The sequence below is a fragment of the Camellia sinensis genome, chromosome 4 (genome assembly GCF_055761805.1).
Source record: "Camellia sinensis isolate YWXY chromosome 4, ASM5576180v1, whole genome shotgun sequence".
Classification (NCBI taxonomy): domain Eukaryota; kingdom Viridiplantae; phylum Streptophyta; class Magnoliopsida; order Ericales; family Theaceae; genus Camellia; species Camellia sinensis.
In genome coordinates, this window is record NC_138964.1 from 199,474,489 (window position 1) to 199,486,743 (window position 12,255).

A 12,255-nucleotide genomic window follows, 5' to 3' on the forward strand; every position below is an offset into this window, starting at 1 on the left:
GACTAGGTATATAATTATTTTTTTATTTTTTGTTGTTAGGTACTACCATCTTTAAGGGAAAAGAAAGATGAGAATTTGTTACAAGAACTAGCAAAAAGATGGAATAACACAAGGTTATGACTCACTGGCTGTCAAGATTTTTAAAATTTTTTGATAGATACCTCACCGCAAACTGCTAGAGACTAGATTCATGACCTTCTATGAACTGGTTGGTAATGCTACTAATAATTATATATTTTTGACATAGCATTAAAGGGTTACTTAGACTTATATGTGCTTGAATTATAAATTTAAATAGAAATTTGAAAAGGAGGAAGAAAAAGATGAGGGAAATATAAGGTATTTTTTTCTCTATTTCTCTTTTCCTTTCTCTAAATTCTATCCAAATTCATGATCCAAATACAATTTTAGTATTTATGTATTTTTATTAAAATCTTATTTTGGTCCATTTATTATTAATTGTGATAATCAACATTTTACACTTTAAGTCAACTTATAATGTTATTATTCCGTTCACCTATCATTTGTGAGGCGGACAAAAATTAAAAATGGAAGGTCAAGACTCAAAAGTGAGCTTTTGGTGAAAGTGTAAAGATTAAAATGAGATTCTAGTAAAAGTGTAGGGGAGCAAATGAGGAATTGAAAATGGTATGTATCACTTACATAATAAGTTCTGTTAACCTTATGATTAGACTTAAAGTGTGAGAGGTTAATTGTCACAATTGAAAATAAATTATCTAAATTAAATTAGTAAAAGTGTAAGGGTACTCCGTGTAATTAACTAAAGTTAAGTTACCGAAAAATATCAAGAATGAATATGTTAACATGTTGATACCTACTTCTAATAAAAATTATGAGAATGTTGGTAAATAAAAATACTCAAGTACACCCCATTGTGTAAATACATTCTTGATATATTTTTTAAATTTAATTATGTGTATGTAAATTCGCTCATTTTTTAGTGAGACAATGCCATTTTTTGTTGTTAAAAGTTGTTTGGTTTTCTACATAAATTATTCTAACAATTTTTTTTTTTCATGTTTAGGTTTACGGGGAAATGAATGATCAAGTGAGGGATGTTGTAATATCTATGGTATGTTTTGTTTCATAATATTTTGAAATGAATGTAATTGTATCCTCATTGTAGTTTAACAAGGCTAATTGTCTTCTTTTTCTTTTCTTTTTTTCTTCTCCCCCTTACACCTCACCAAATTTAGCCTTCATGACTGCCTTTTTTTTGTCCCTCACGACTTTGTCTTTCACCTAACTAATTCTCCCAATACATGTAACCCGTCTATCTCACATATATCAGGTAATTATCGGATCTAAGTCTTGGGATGACCTCAAGGAAAAGTGGAGAATGAAACTTTTAACCATTAGTCTACCTTGATGTTTGAATCTCTAACTTTTCATATAATTTAAATCCTTACTTTTTACTTGATTTTGGTTGGGAAGGTTCACTTAGCCATCTTTTAAGTTGTATTTAAATTTTAAATTTGATTAGAAATTTTGTAAAGGAAAAAAGAAAAAAAGGGAAAAAAAAAAGAATTTCATTTACAAATTCAAAATTCAAACATCGCCACCACCACCACCCATTGAAAAAGAGTTTAATAAAGTACATGGTTTGGCGAGATTGATTTGTCAATCTCATACCTTATTCAATCCGGTTGATTAATACTATTGTAGACACCTCATTTTTTACCGACCTTAAGACTTAGATGTCACCAACTGAGCGCTCGGTGATGTTGCATATTGTACTCATTCTGAGGTTGCGGAGTCTCGGCTGCGAGCATTGCCTCCGGACTTCGGGTCTTTTTTGTGCTTTGCCTCGGTTTGCCAACCAGGTCCTGTTTTCTCTATTTTCTCTTCCCGAAGGGAGGGAGAGGCCACGTAGACCATCTCTCAGTGGTCGTAGGCTACGTTTCGTGGTCGTAGGCCATTTTTCCCGTTTGGAGCCCAGTTTCCGGTTTTCGGAACCGTCGGCTGTGTGCCTCGGTTCGGGACCGCTTAACTACCTCCGTCTACTCTAATTTTTGGTACACACCTTGTTTCCTCCCTTTAGAGGGACACTGTGGCTCGGGAGACCACCTTCGTGGTCATACGCCACTTCCGATGCCTAATAGCCTGTTTTTGGGGCCCCGGATTGCGCGTTTTGGCCCCCGAACCTTCGCTTTGCATTCGTCTTGGTCCATTTTTGGTAGGGACCCTATTTTCATTGCTAGGGAGGTGGTAGTATGGTGGGAGGCCACATTTTCCCCTTGGAAATCAGCTTTCTCTTTTTCTCTCTCCTCCAGCCGATTTTTCTGACAGAAAACTGGTTTTTCTCACTTTTGAGCCACAATTTCTGGCTTTTCATACCACCATTGTGTTGTGCTCATCTGGGAGGCCACCAATATGGATAGGCCGACCAGTAATTCTTCTTGACCCTTTTGAACCTTGCTAAAAAGCTGGTTTTTCTCTCTCCTTGGTCACATTTTCTGATTTTCCACCATATAGCTGTGTTGCACTCATCTGCGAGGCCACCTTTCTGGGGTGGCCGGCTAGCATTTCTCCTTGAACCTTTTGACCCCTGGTCGGCCGACAAGGGGGAGTGGCCGGCCGACCACTTGAACTGGTCGGCCTGTTTCTTGCTTTTTGCTCTCTCTGAATGCATCACAGTTGTGCTAGCTGGGAGGCATTTGGACCATCCTCCATATTTGAAGCTTCCAAGAGAAGCTTTAGAACCTCTCCTCTATAAAGGAGGGGCTGAGTTTCCATTGCAAAGGTTGAACCCTTTGGTTAGAGCATACATACACTTCCCTCCATATCTCTCTCTTCCAAGCTCCAAAACCCCTTTGTTCTTGCACCATTTACACTACACCTCCTAGCCTACCACCTCCACCATCCATTCAACCACCTTGGGACTGATTTTCAGAGGTTGAGAGCTCACTTTCTTGGTCCAGAAGTTGCTGCATTGCTGTGCTACAAGGGTAAGTCTCCATTTCCCCATTTTTGACATTATTTTGCTCCATTCTTTAGCCCTATTTGCAAGCATTTTTGGACTTTGACATAAACTGAAAAAAGTCTTTTTTTGATCTTCTAAACATGTTTGTTTAAGAACTTTTTCTGTTTGGGGTCATCTTCCCCCTTGTATGCTCCATTTCCTCATGTTTAGGGCTATGCATTAGAACATTCGCATTGGCCTTGGTTTGGCCTTTTGGCCACTGAAATCCAATGGATTTTCGGTAGCCAATATGTATTTTTGAGCTTCAAAATCAGAGAGGGGTGACCCTCTCACCCCTTGTTCTCTTTACTAGCTTTATTGGCCTTCCAAAGGAGCTCCATTTTACATGTTGTGAAGTCACATTTCAGGCCCTATTTTGTGAGTTTCAAGGTCTTCCTTGACTCTGTCCAGAGCCCCTTTGGCCATATTTTATGTCTATGATGCATGTGTAGAACAATCCCACTCAAGGCCTTTCAAAGGGTCTTTCATTTGCATGCTTCCTAGGTTGATTTCAGGGCCTTTTTGGTGAGTTTTAGGGCCGTTATAACCCATTTCCAGAGGTGGTTTTTCCATCATTGATGTCCATCATATATGTGTAGAGTAACCCTCTTATTGGCCTTTCAAAGGAGCCCATCATTTTTGCATGCATTGACTGAGTTTCAGTGGTTATTTGGGCATATTTTGACATGGAATACATCTGTTTTTGGATGGTTTGGTGAGCCCTCATATGCTTCATATAGTTGTAGAACAACTCATGGTTCACTAGCTTTCTTTGCATGCTTTGTTGGACCTTGATTTTAGCACATTTTGGCCATGTCTTAAACTGATAATGTGCTTATTTTGGACTGCCCTAGCTCTATTTTTGGGTCTCATGGTCGAATGATGTTGGTTTTGCATACTTGTAGTTCAATACCCATGCTTAACTTTGAGATTTGAGGTCCATTGCATGCATGTGCTGAGGTATTTTCATGCTTTGGGGTCGTTTTGCATCACATTTCAGAGCCTATGTTAATTCCATATTGCCATGTTTTGTACTCTTTAAATGCGTATGAGAGTCGGGCTTGTATGCTTTGTTTTCCGACCATTAAATGAGCTCCATTTCGTTGCATTCCGAGCCATCATTCTAGGCCATTTCCCCACTGTTTCAGACCTGCCTAGGGTTTGTTTGGGGTTGATTTTGCCATTAGTACATTGTTTTGGGTGCCTCTAGAGTAACGCACTTCACTAGTTTCGGTACCTGGGCCCCCTAGCTTGCATTATGTGCCATGTTTGCATGTTTCGGGACCATTGCGCATCATATTTCAGTGCTGGAAATTGCATGTTTGTATTGCATCTTTCATCCCTTGCCATGCTTTGGTAGAGTGGCATTTGATGCCTTAGGTTCGGTCCTTGGTATTTGTGCATGTGTGCACGCATTTCGGTTATCTCATTTTCATCTAACGGCCGCTGATGTGGGTGTGGCTGAGGTCCACTCATGTTGGTGTAAGTCCATCGTGCATTGTGTATGTCATTTCATAGCATTGCATATGCTAGGTTGTATGTTAGTCGCATTGTGTACGCCATCTTATTTGCATTGTGTTTGGGATAGAAGTTAGCCCAAGCACGGGAAACGAGGGATGTTTCATACTCCGAGTGACGGAACGTGTCTCAATTCCCGGTCGCCGACACTCCGGATTACCCATGATGGAGTTTAGGTCTTGTTGTGTTTATATGTGCATTCATTTCACATCGAGTCGTGCAATTCGACTCCTCGGCCATCATGCATCGAGATGCGTGATTGGTGGCACGAGAATCAAGGACTACACTCCCTGAAGAGTAGTCATGCATACATATGTGAAAATACTTTGCTGCACCCCCTTTCTTGCTCTCTGTTGCAGCAAATTAGAAATTAGCAGCTTTCTAAAGCCTTGCACAGCATTCCGACATTAATCGCAAATAGAGTTGAATCGAGGCATTGCAATGGATTTCCGCGCAAGGCAACTCGAGCATGCATCTTTCATCATTCGGAACAGAGCTGAGGAGGTCCATGGATTTGCATGCTAATTTACTTGCTTTCCTAGTTGAATTGTTAATTAATTAGGATTTTATACTTATTCGGACTGTAATTATTATTCGGACTATATTATTTATTCGGACCCTCCGAGCGAGGGCACAACTGTAATAAATGTGCGTGTGTGTGATGCATGTCTTCCAACCTCACGTCTTTCTCTCTTTTATTTACCAGCTTATGATGGCTAGATTAGGGCATGTTTCAATTAGCATACTTATGCTTGCATGTTCACATCATTCATCTGTCTTGCATGCACCGGGCTCGGCGCATCATACTAATTGCATTTGTATCTCAATTCCGAGTTGAATACTTGTTAGCTGTAGCATTTCACATGTCATTTTAGAATAGCCGAGCCTATTGTAGTTGCATTTTTGCATGTGTTGCATTAGGCACTTCTGTATAGTTAGGATCATGCATGGATTTCTAACATAGCTTCTATTTTGGCTTGGAGTACTCGGTAAGTATTTATGCTTTAGCATCCTTGTATGTGTGTGAGTGACTGCCATGATAGCATGCTTACCATGAGGCTAACTGCTTATGTGATATAATTGCCTGAATGCCTGTGGGTGAAGGTTGGGTTATCTGAATTGGAACAATTCATCAATTGTGAATTTTAAGCCCACTTGAGAGTGGAAGATCATCATGTTTTCTAAGCCCACCTGAGGGTGGCAAATCTACGTCTTAGTCTACTTGTGAGTAGCAAACCATTTTTCGAAACAAACATGAAATGTTTTGTTCCAATTCAGGCAATCCAGTCTATACTTGTATGCTGTGCGCATCACATAGTAATTCTAGGCTAATAACCGAAATAAGAACGCATAATGTTCTCAAAACTAGATATCATGGTTAGTAGAGGCCGATCTTTGATCGGGCGAGCGGGGGTGCTCACGAAGTGACCTTCCCCAATCGTACCCAAGTTCCCGAGCCGAGGCAACTTTGGTGATAACGGACACGTGGCCTTAGGCAACGAGCCAGGGTTTCCTAAATTTCCCAAAATAAAATATTTAGGTGGCGACTCTATATCTGGCAAAGCAGTCCATGTTTGGCACTTCTTTCAAAAAAATCTGTTTTCAAAAACGATTTGCCGGATTTGGACTCTTTGATGATTCATCGGTCTTGCATTGCACTCCGCGAGATTAGATACAGGACCGTGACACAAATTGAGTCCGAACTATAGTGAGGCCCAAGGGCGCGTCTACAACTATTTATTAAATGGTTGTTGGATTAAATTATCTTAATACATAAACAATTTTGACCCATCCATGTGATATGTTTCGAATTGATCAAGAGCGTGAAGGACAGGAGATTGATCAAGCGTTAGTGAAGAATGTTTTGGACATCTACACAGAGATGGAAGAGGGCTCTATTGAACACACAATTGTTCCTTGTAGACACCCCATTTTTGACCGACCTTAAGACTCTGACATCACCAACTGAGCGCTCGGTGATGTTGCATATTGTGCTCGTTCTGAGGTTGCGGAGTCTCAGCTGCGAGCCTTGCCTCCGGACTTCGGGGCTCTTTTGTGCTTTGCCTCGGTTTGCAAACCAGGTCCTGCTTTTTCTGTTTTCTCTTCCCGAAGGGAGGGAGAGGTCTCATAGACCATCTCTCAATGGCCATAGGCTACGTTTCGTGGTCATAGGCCATTTGACCCGTTTGGAGCCCAGTTTCCGGTTTTTTGGGCCGTCGGCCGTGTGCCTTGGATCGGGATCGCTTAACTACCTCCGTTTGCTCCAATTTTTGGTACACACCTTGTTTCCTCCCTTTTGAGGGACACTGTGGCCCGGGAGGCCACCTATGTGGTCGCACGCCACTTCCGATGCCTAACAGCCTGTTTTCGGGGCCCGGACTGCGCTTTTTAGCCCCCGAACCCTCTTTTTACATCCGTCTTGGTCCATTTTTGGTAGGGACCCTATTTTCATTGTTAGGGAGGTGGTAGTATGGTGGGAGGCCACCTTTTCCCCTTGGAAACCAGTTTTTTCTTTTTCTCTCTCCTAAAGCCGATTTTTCTGACATAAAGCTAGTTTTTCTCACTTTTGAGCCACAATTTCTGGCTTTTCATACCACCATTGTGTTGTGCTCATCTGGGAGGCCACCAATATAGGTAGGCCGACCAGTAATTCTTCTTGACCCTTTTGAACCTTGCTAAAAAGCTGGTTTTTCTCTCTCTTGGGTCACATTTTCTCGTTTTCCACCATACAGCTGTGTTGCACTCATCTGGGAGGCCACCTTTCTGGGGTGGCCGGCCAGCATTTCTCCTTGAACTGGTCGGCCTGCTTCTTGCTTTTTGCTCTCTCTGAATGCAATCCAGCTATGCCAGCTGGGAGGCATTTGGACCATCCTCCATACACGTGTATGGAGGATATTTGAGGCTTCTTAGAAAAGCTTTAGAGCCTCTCCTCTATAAAGGAGAGGCTTGTCTTCATTTGGATGGGTTCAACATTTTTTGCTAAGGCATATAAACTCCACCCTCCATAGCTCTCTTCTTTAAGCTCCAAACCCTAATATTCTCTCACCACTTGCACTACACCTCATAGCCTACCACCTCTACCATCCATCCAAGCATCTTGGAGCTGATTTCCAGGGGTTAAGGAGCTCCCATCTTGGTTCAGAAGTTGCTGGAAACCTGATCTTCAAGGGTGAGTCTCCATTTCCCTTTTTCTTGCATTATTTTGCTCCATTGATTAGCCTTATTAGCAAGCATTTTTGGACTTCGACATAAACTAGAAAAAGTCTTGTTTTGATCTTCTAAACATGTTTGTTTAAGGACTCTTTTCTATTTGGGGTCATCTTCCCCCTTGCATGCTTCATTTCCTCATGTTTTGAGCTATGTATTAGAGCATTTGCATTTGCCTTGGTTTGGCAGAAACAAATGGATACCCGTGGTGCTTGTTGACACAGGGTCCGCCATCAATGTGTGCCTAGTAAGGACATCATATGCAATCGGTTTAAAGACCGCAGATTTTGTGCCGACTGCCCAGGTGATTCGGGCATATGACAACACAAGCAGAGAAGTAATGGGGATAGTGAGAATTCAGACCAAGGTTGGGCCGGGACAGCATGAGGTAGACTTTCACATCTTAGAAATTCCTGCGACCTTTAACCTAATTTTGGGGCGGCCGTGGTTGCACCAAGTAAAGGTAGTTTCATCCACCTTGCATCAGATGGTGAAATACCCAATGGGAAGGGAGTAGCCATTGTTTTTGGGAATTCATCGATCCATCCACCGCCGGAGGTGTCTACACCAGTCCTGGAAATTGAGTACGGTATAGAGGATGTGTTCTTATCCGGTTTCACTTTGGTTGAGTCCCGGGTCGTGCAGAACATTTTGGCTGTTAATGAGGGGGTGTATGTCAGTGCCCAATCAGTATACCTCATGAACAAGCTTCAACACATCCCCGGGATGGGATTGGGAAAGAGCGGTCGGAAGGGTGTCGCAGTATTGGTCGAGGTGCCACACAACCTACATACTTTTAGCTTGGGTTATCTGCTCACCAAAGAGGATTGGATAAGGAAGGGTAAGGGGATGGCTGGGAGATCCAGAGCGAAGAAGGCGGGGAAGCCTTTTGACTTAATACACCGGCCCATTCAGGGTACCCTAAACGGATGCTTCGTCCGAGAGGGGGAGGACTTTCTGTTTTGTGGCTTCCCAGAGCCGTGGCTGAACGCAAAGAGGAAACGCGTGCTAGGTTTTGAGATTTTCTTTGACCTACAGTTATCCGGGGATGACGTTGCCGAAGAGCAGACAGACCCATTAGCTGGGGATGGGCAGAGCAAGAAACTGGAGTCTGAGGGCACCGAAAGTAAAATGGAGGTAGCGCTGGCGTGTCTACTTTCAGATCCTCCGATCGAACAGAAGTGCTTGGGGGATAACTTCTCGGTATGCGTAATCGGGAATGAAATGGATGCGAGCCTACCAGCAAACATTTTGGATGCATCTATCTCACCCTCTCTCATTTGGCAGTATGAAGAGGGATTTTTGTCAAGCAGCACGGGGTCAGGTAGTGAGCCGGAATCTGATTCCTCCGAATCTGTTCAGTCAGAATCAGGTTCCAGCTCGACTAAGTCTGAGTCCGGTATTCCTGGGGGTGACGACCCGGATACCACAGTCCTGTCCAGGTCGTCTTTTTCTTTCTCTTTTGAGTCTGTTGTAACCGAAGAATCGGACGATTTGGATGTGCTTAATGAGAATGATGTGGCTGTGGTTTCTGAGTACTTTTCTGTGCCCTTGATTTATTGCATTAACTCAGACTTTCAAAATTTTGATGAAAACGACGAGGAAGAAATTCCTTCGGTTTTGCAACGCTTAATTGAACAACAGCAGGAAAGATTTGTTAAACCCTTAATGGATGAAATCACTACTGTGAATATTGGTACTGAGGAGGACCCGCGGCTGGTCCAGATCGGGTCCACGTTGTCTTCGGAGGAACGCGAGCGCTTAGTCACTTTATTAAAAGATTTCAAAGATGTTTTTGTGTGGTCCTACGAAGACATGCCTGGAATAGATCTTGAGATTGTACAGCACCGGATCCGTCTTGACCCCGAGGCCCGACCCGTTAAACAAAAACTCAGAAGGATCTGCCCGGACTGGGCTCTCAAGATTAAGGAAGAGGTCACCAAGCAAATCGATGCAGGCTTCCTGTTGGTATCCGAATACCCAACTTGGTTGGCCAACATCGTTCTAGTACCGAAGAAGGATGACAGGATCCGGGTATGCATGGATTTCAGGGACTTGAATAGAGCTAGTCCGAAGGACAACTTCCCCTTGCCGCATATCGATGAGTTAGTGGATTTCACAGCGGGGCATGCTTTGCTTTCGTTCATGGATGGTTTTTCAGGCTACAACCAGATAGTGATGGCACCTGAAGATCGAGAAAAGACTGCATTCACCACCCCGTGGGGGACTTATTGCTACAGGGTAATGCCATTTGGGCTGAAGAACGCTGGAGCTACATATCAACGGGTTGCGACCACAATATTGCACGACATGATCCACAAAGAGGTTGAGGTGTACGTGGACGACATGATTGTCAAGTCCAAAGAAAGAGAGGGCCACTACACCGCCTTGCAAAAGTTCTTTCAAAGGATCAGAGAATTCCGGTTGCGGCTGAATCCTCAGAAGTGTACGTTTGGTGTTACAGTAGGGAAAATGCTAGGGTTTCTGATTACACAGAGAGGTATCAAAGTCAACCTTTCCAAAATCAAGGCCATCCTAGAAATGCCACCACCAAGGACTGAAAAGGAGGTGCGAGGCTTTCCAGGTAAAGTGCAATTCATAAGACGGTTTATCTGAAAATTAATCTTGACTTGTGAACCACTTTTTGGCCTCTTGAAGAAAGGAAAGAAATTCCAATGGGATGGCCGATGCCAAGCTGCTTTTGAACAGATCAAGGAATACTTACAGAACCCACCCGTGTTGTCACCGCCAGAGCCAGGGAGACCGTTGATTTTGTATCTTTCAGTGACTGAGACTACAATGGGCTGCATGCACGCGCAAGAATCAGAGGGCAAAGTGGAGAGAGCCATCTACTATCTGAGTAAAAAGATGCTAGAGTATGAGACTCGCTACACACCGTTGGAAAAGGCTTGCTTAGCTTTGGTATGGGCTACTAGGAAGCTGCGGCACTACCTGTTAGCTCACTCTGTAATACTAGTTTCGAGATTGGATCCCATCAAATATCTCTTCGAGAAACCGGCACTTACGGGTAGGCTAGCTCGTTGGCTGCTGTTGCTTTTCGAATTCGATCTGAAATATGTGACGCGCAAGTCAGTCAAGGGAAGAACAGTAGCAGAGTTCTTAGCCGATCATCCAGTGGAAGGTGGTGAAGCAGTTGAGTACTTGTTCCCAGATGAGGCCATTTTGCATATCGACGACGAGCTTTGGACGATGTACTTTGACAGAGCGTCAAACCAGTACGGGTATGGGATAGGGGTGTTACTGATAGCACCCGATAATTCCCATATCCCTCTAGCATTCAAACTCCGATTCAAAGTCTCGAACAACGAAGCAGAATATGAGGCATGCATTGCCGGTCTAGAAGCAGCCCTGGAACCAGGGGCAAAACGGTTGGACATCATCGGGGACTCGAATCTTGTTGTGTCTCAAGTAAAAGGAGACTGGAAAGTCAAAGAAGAAAAAATGATAATGTGTCACCAAACCTTGGACCTGCTAATTCCTCGGTTTGAGAAGCTAAACTTCACTCATTTACTAAGACAAAACAATAGGTTCGCAGATTCACTAGCAACTCTATCTTCCATGATAGATATCTCGTTTGGAGTTTGGATGCGTCCAGTCATTATCGACCAGAAATTTGTGCCGACTTACAAGTCAATTGCTGGCTATAGATGAGGTTCGGGATGAGAACCCCTGGTATTACGATATTTGGAATTTCTTGGAGAAGGAAGCATATCCACCAGGGGTAAATGCCAAGGATAAAAGGGCAATCAGAAGAATGGTCGTTTAGTTCATCATCTGCGGAGGTAAATTGTATAAGAGAGGTCATCTGGGAATGCATAAGCTGTGCGTTGAAGCTGAAGAATCGAAACGCCTGATGGAGGCCATCCATGGAGGAGAATGCGGTGCACATATGAACGGGGTAATGCTAGTACAGAAAATCCTCAGACAGGGTTATTACTGGTCCACCATGGAGGAGGATTGTATCGGCTTTGTTCGGCGATGCCACAAATGTCAGATCCATGCAAACCGCATGAACATCCCGCCGTCGAAGCTGTACAATATGACTTCGCCATGGCCATTTTCAGTTTGGGGAATCGATGTGATCGGGGCTGTCACTTCAAAAGGGTCGAATGGGCATGAGTTCATCTTAGTCGTGATAGATTATTTCACAAAGTGGGTTGAGGCCCAATTCTATGCGGTGTTAAAGGCGTCGCACGTTGCAAAGTTTATCAGAAGCAACATCATCTGTCGTTATGGGGTCCCAAACGAGGTCATTTCAGATAATGGTTCCCACTTTAAGAAGGAAGTGATTGATTTGTTGGGGAAATACAACGTGGCTTTTCATAAGTCATCCACATACCGGCTGCAAACCAATGGAGCGGTTGAGGCCGCCAACAAGAATATCAAACACATATTGCAGAAGATGGTGGAAACCTACCGGGATTGGCCGGATAAGCTGCCGTTTGCTCTGTGGGTTTACCGGACTTCAATTAGAACTTCTACTGGGGCGATTCCGTATTCATTAGTTTATGGGATGGAGGCTGTTC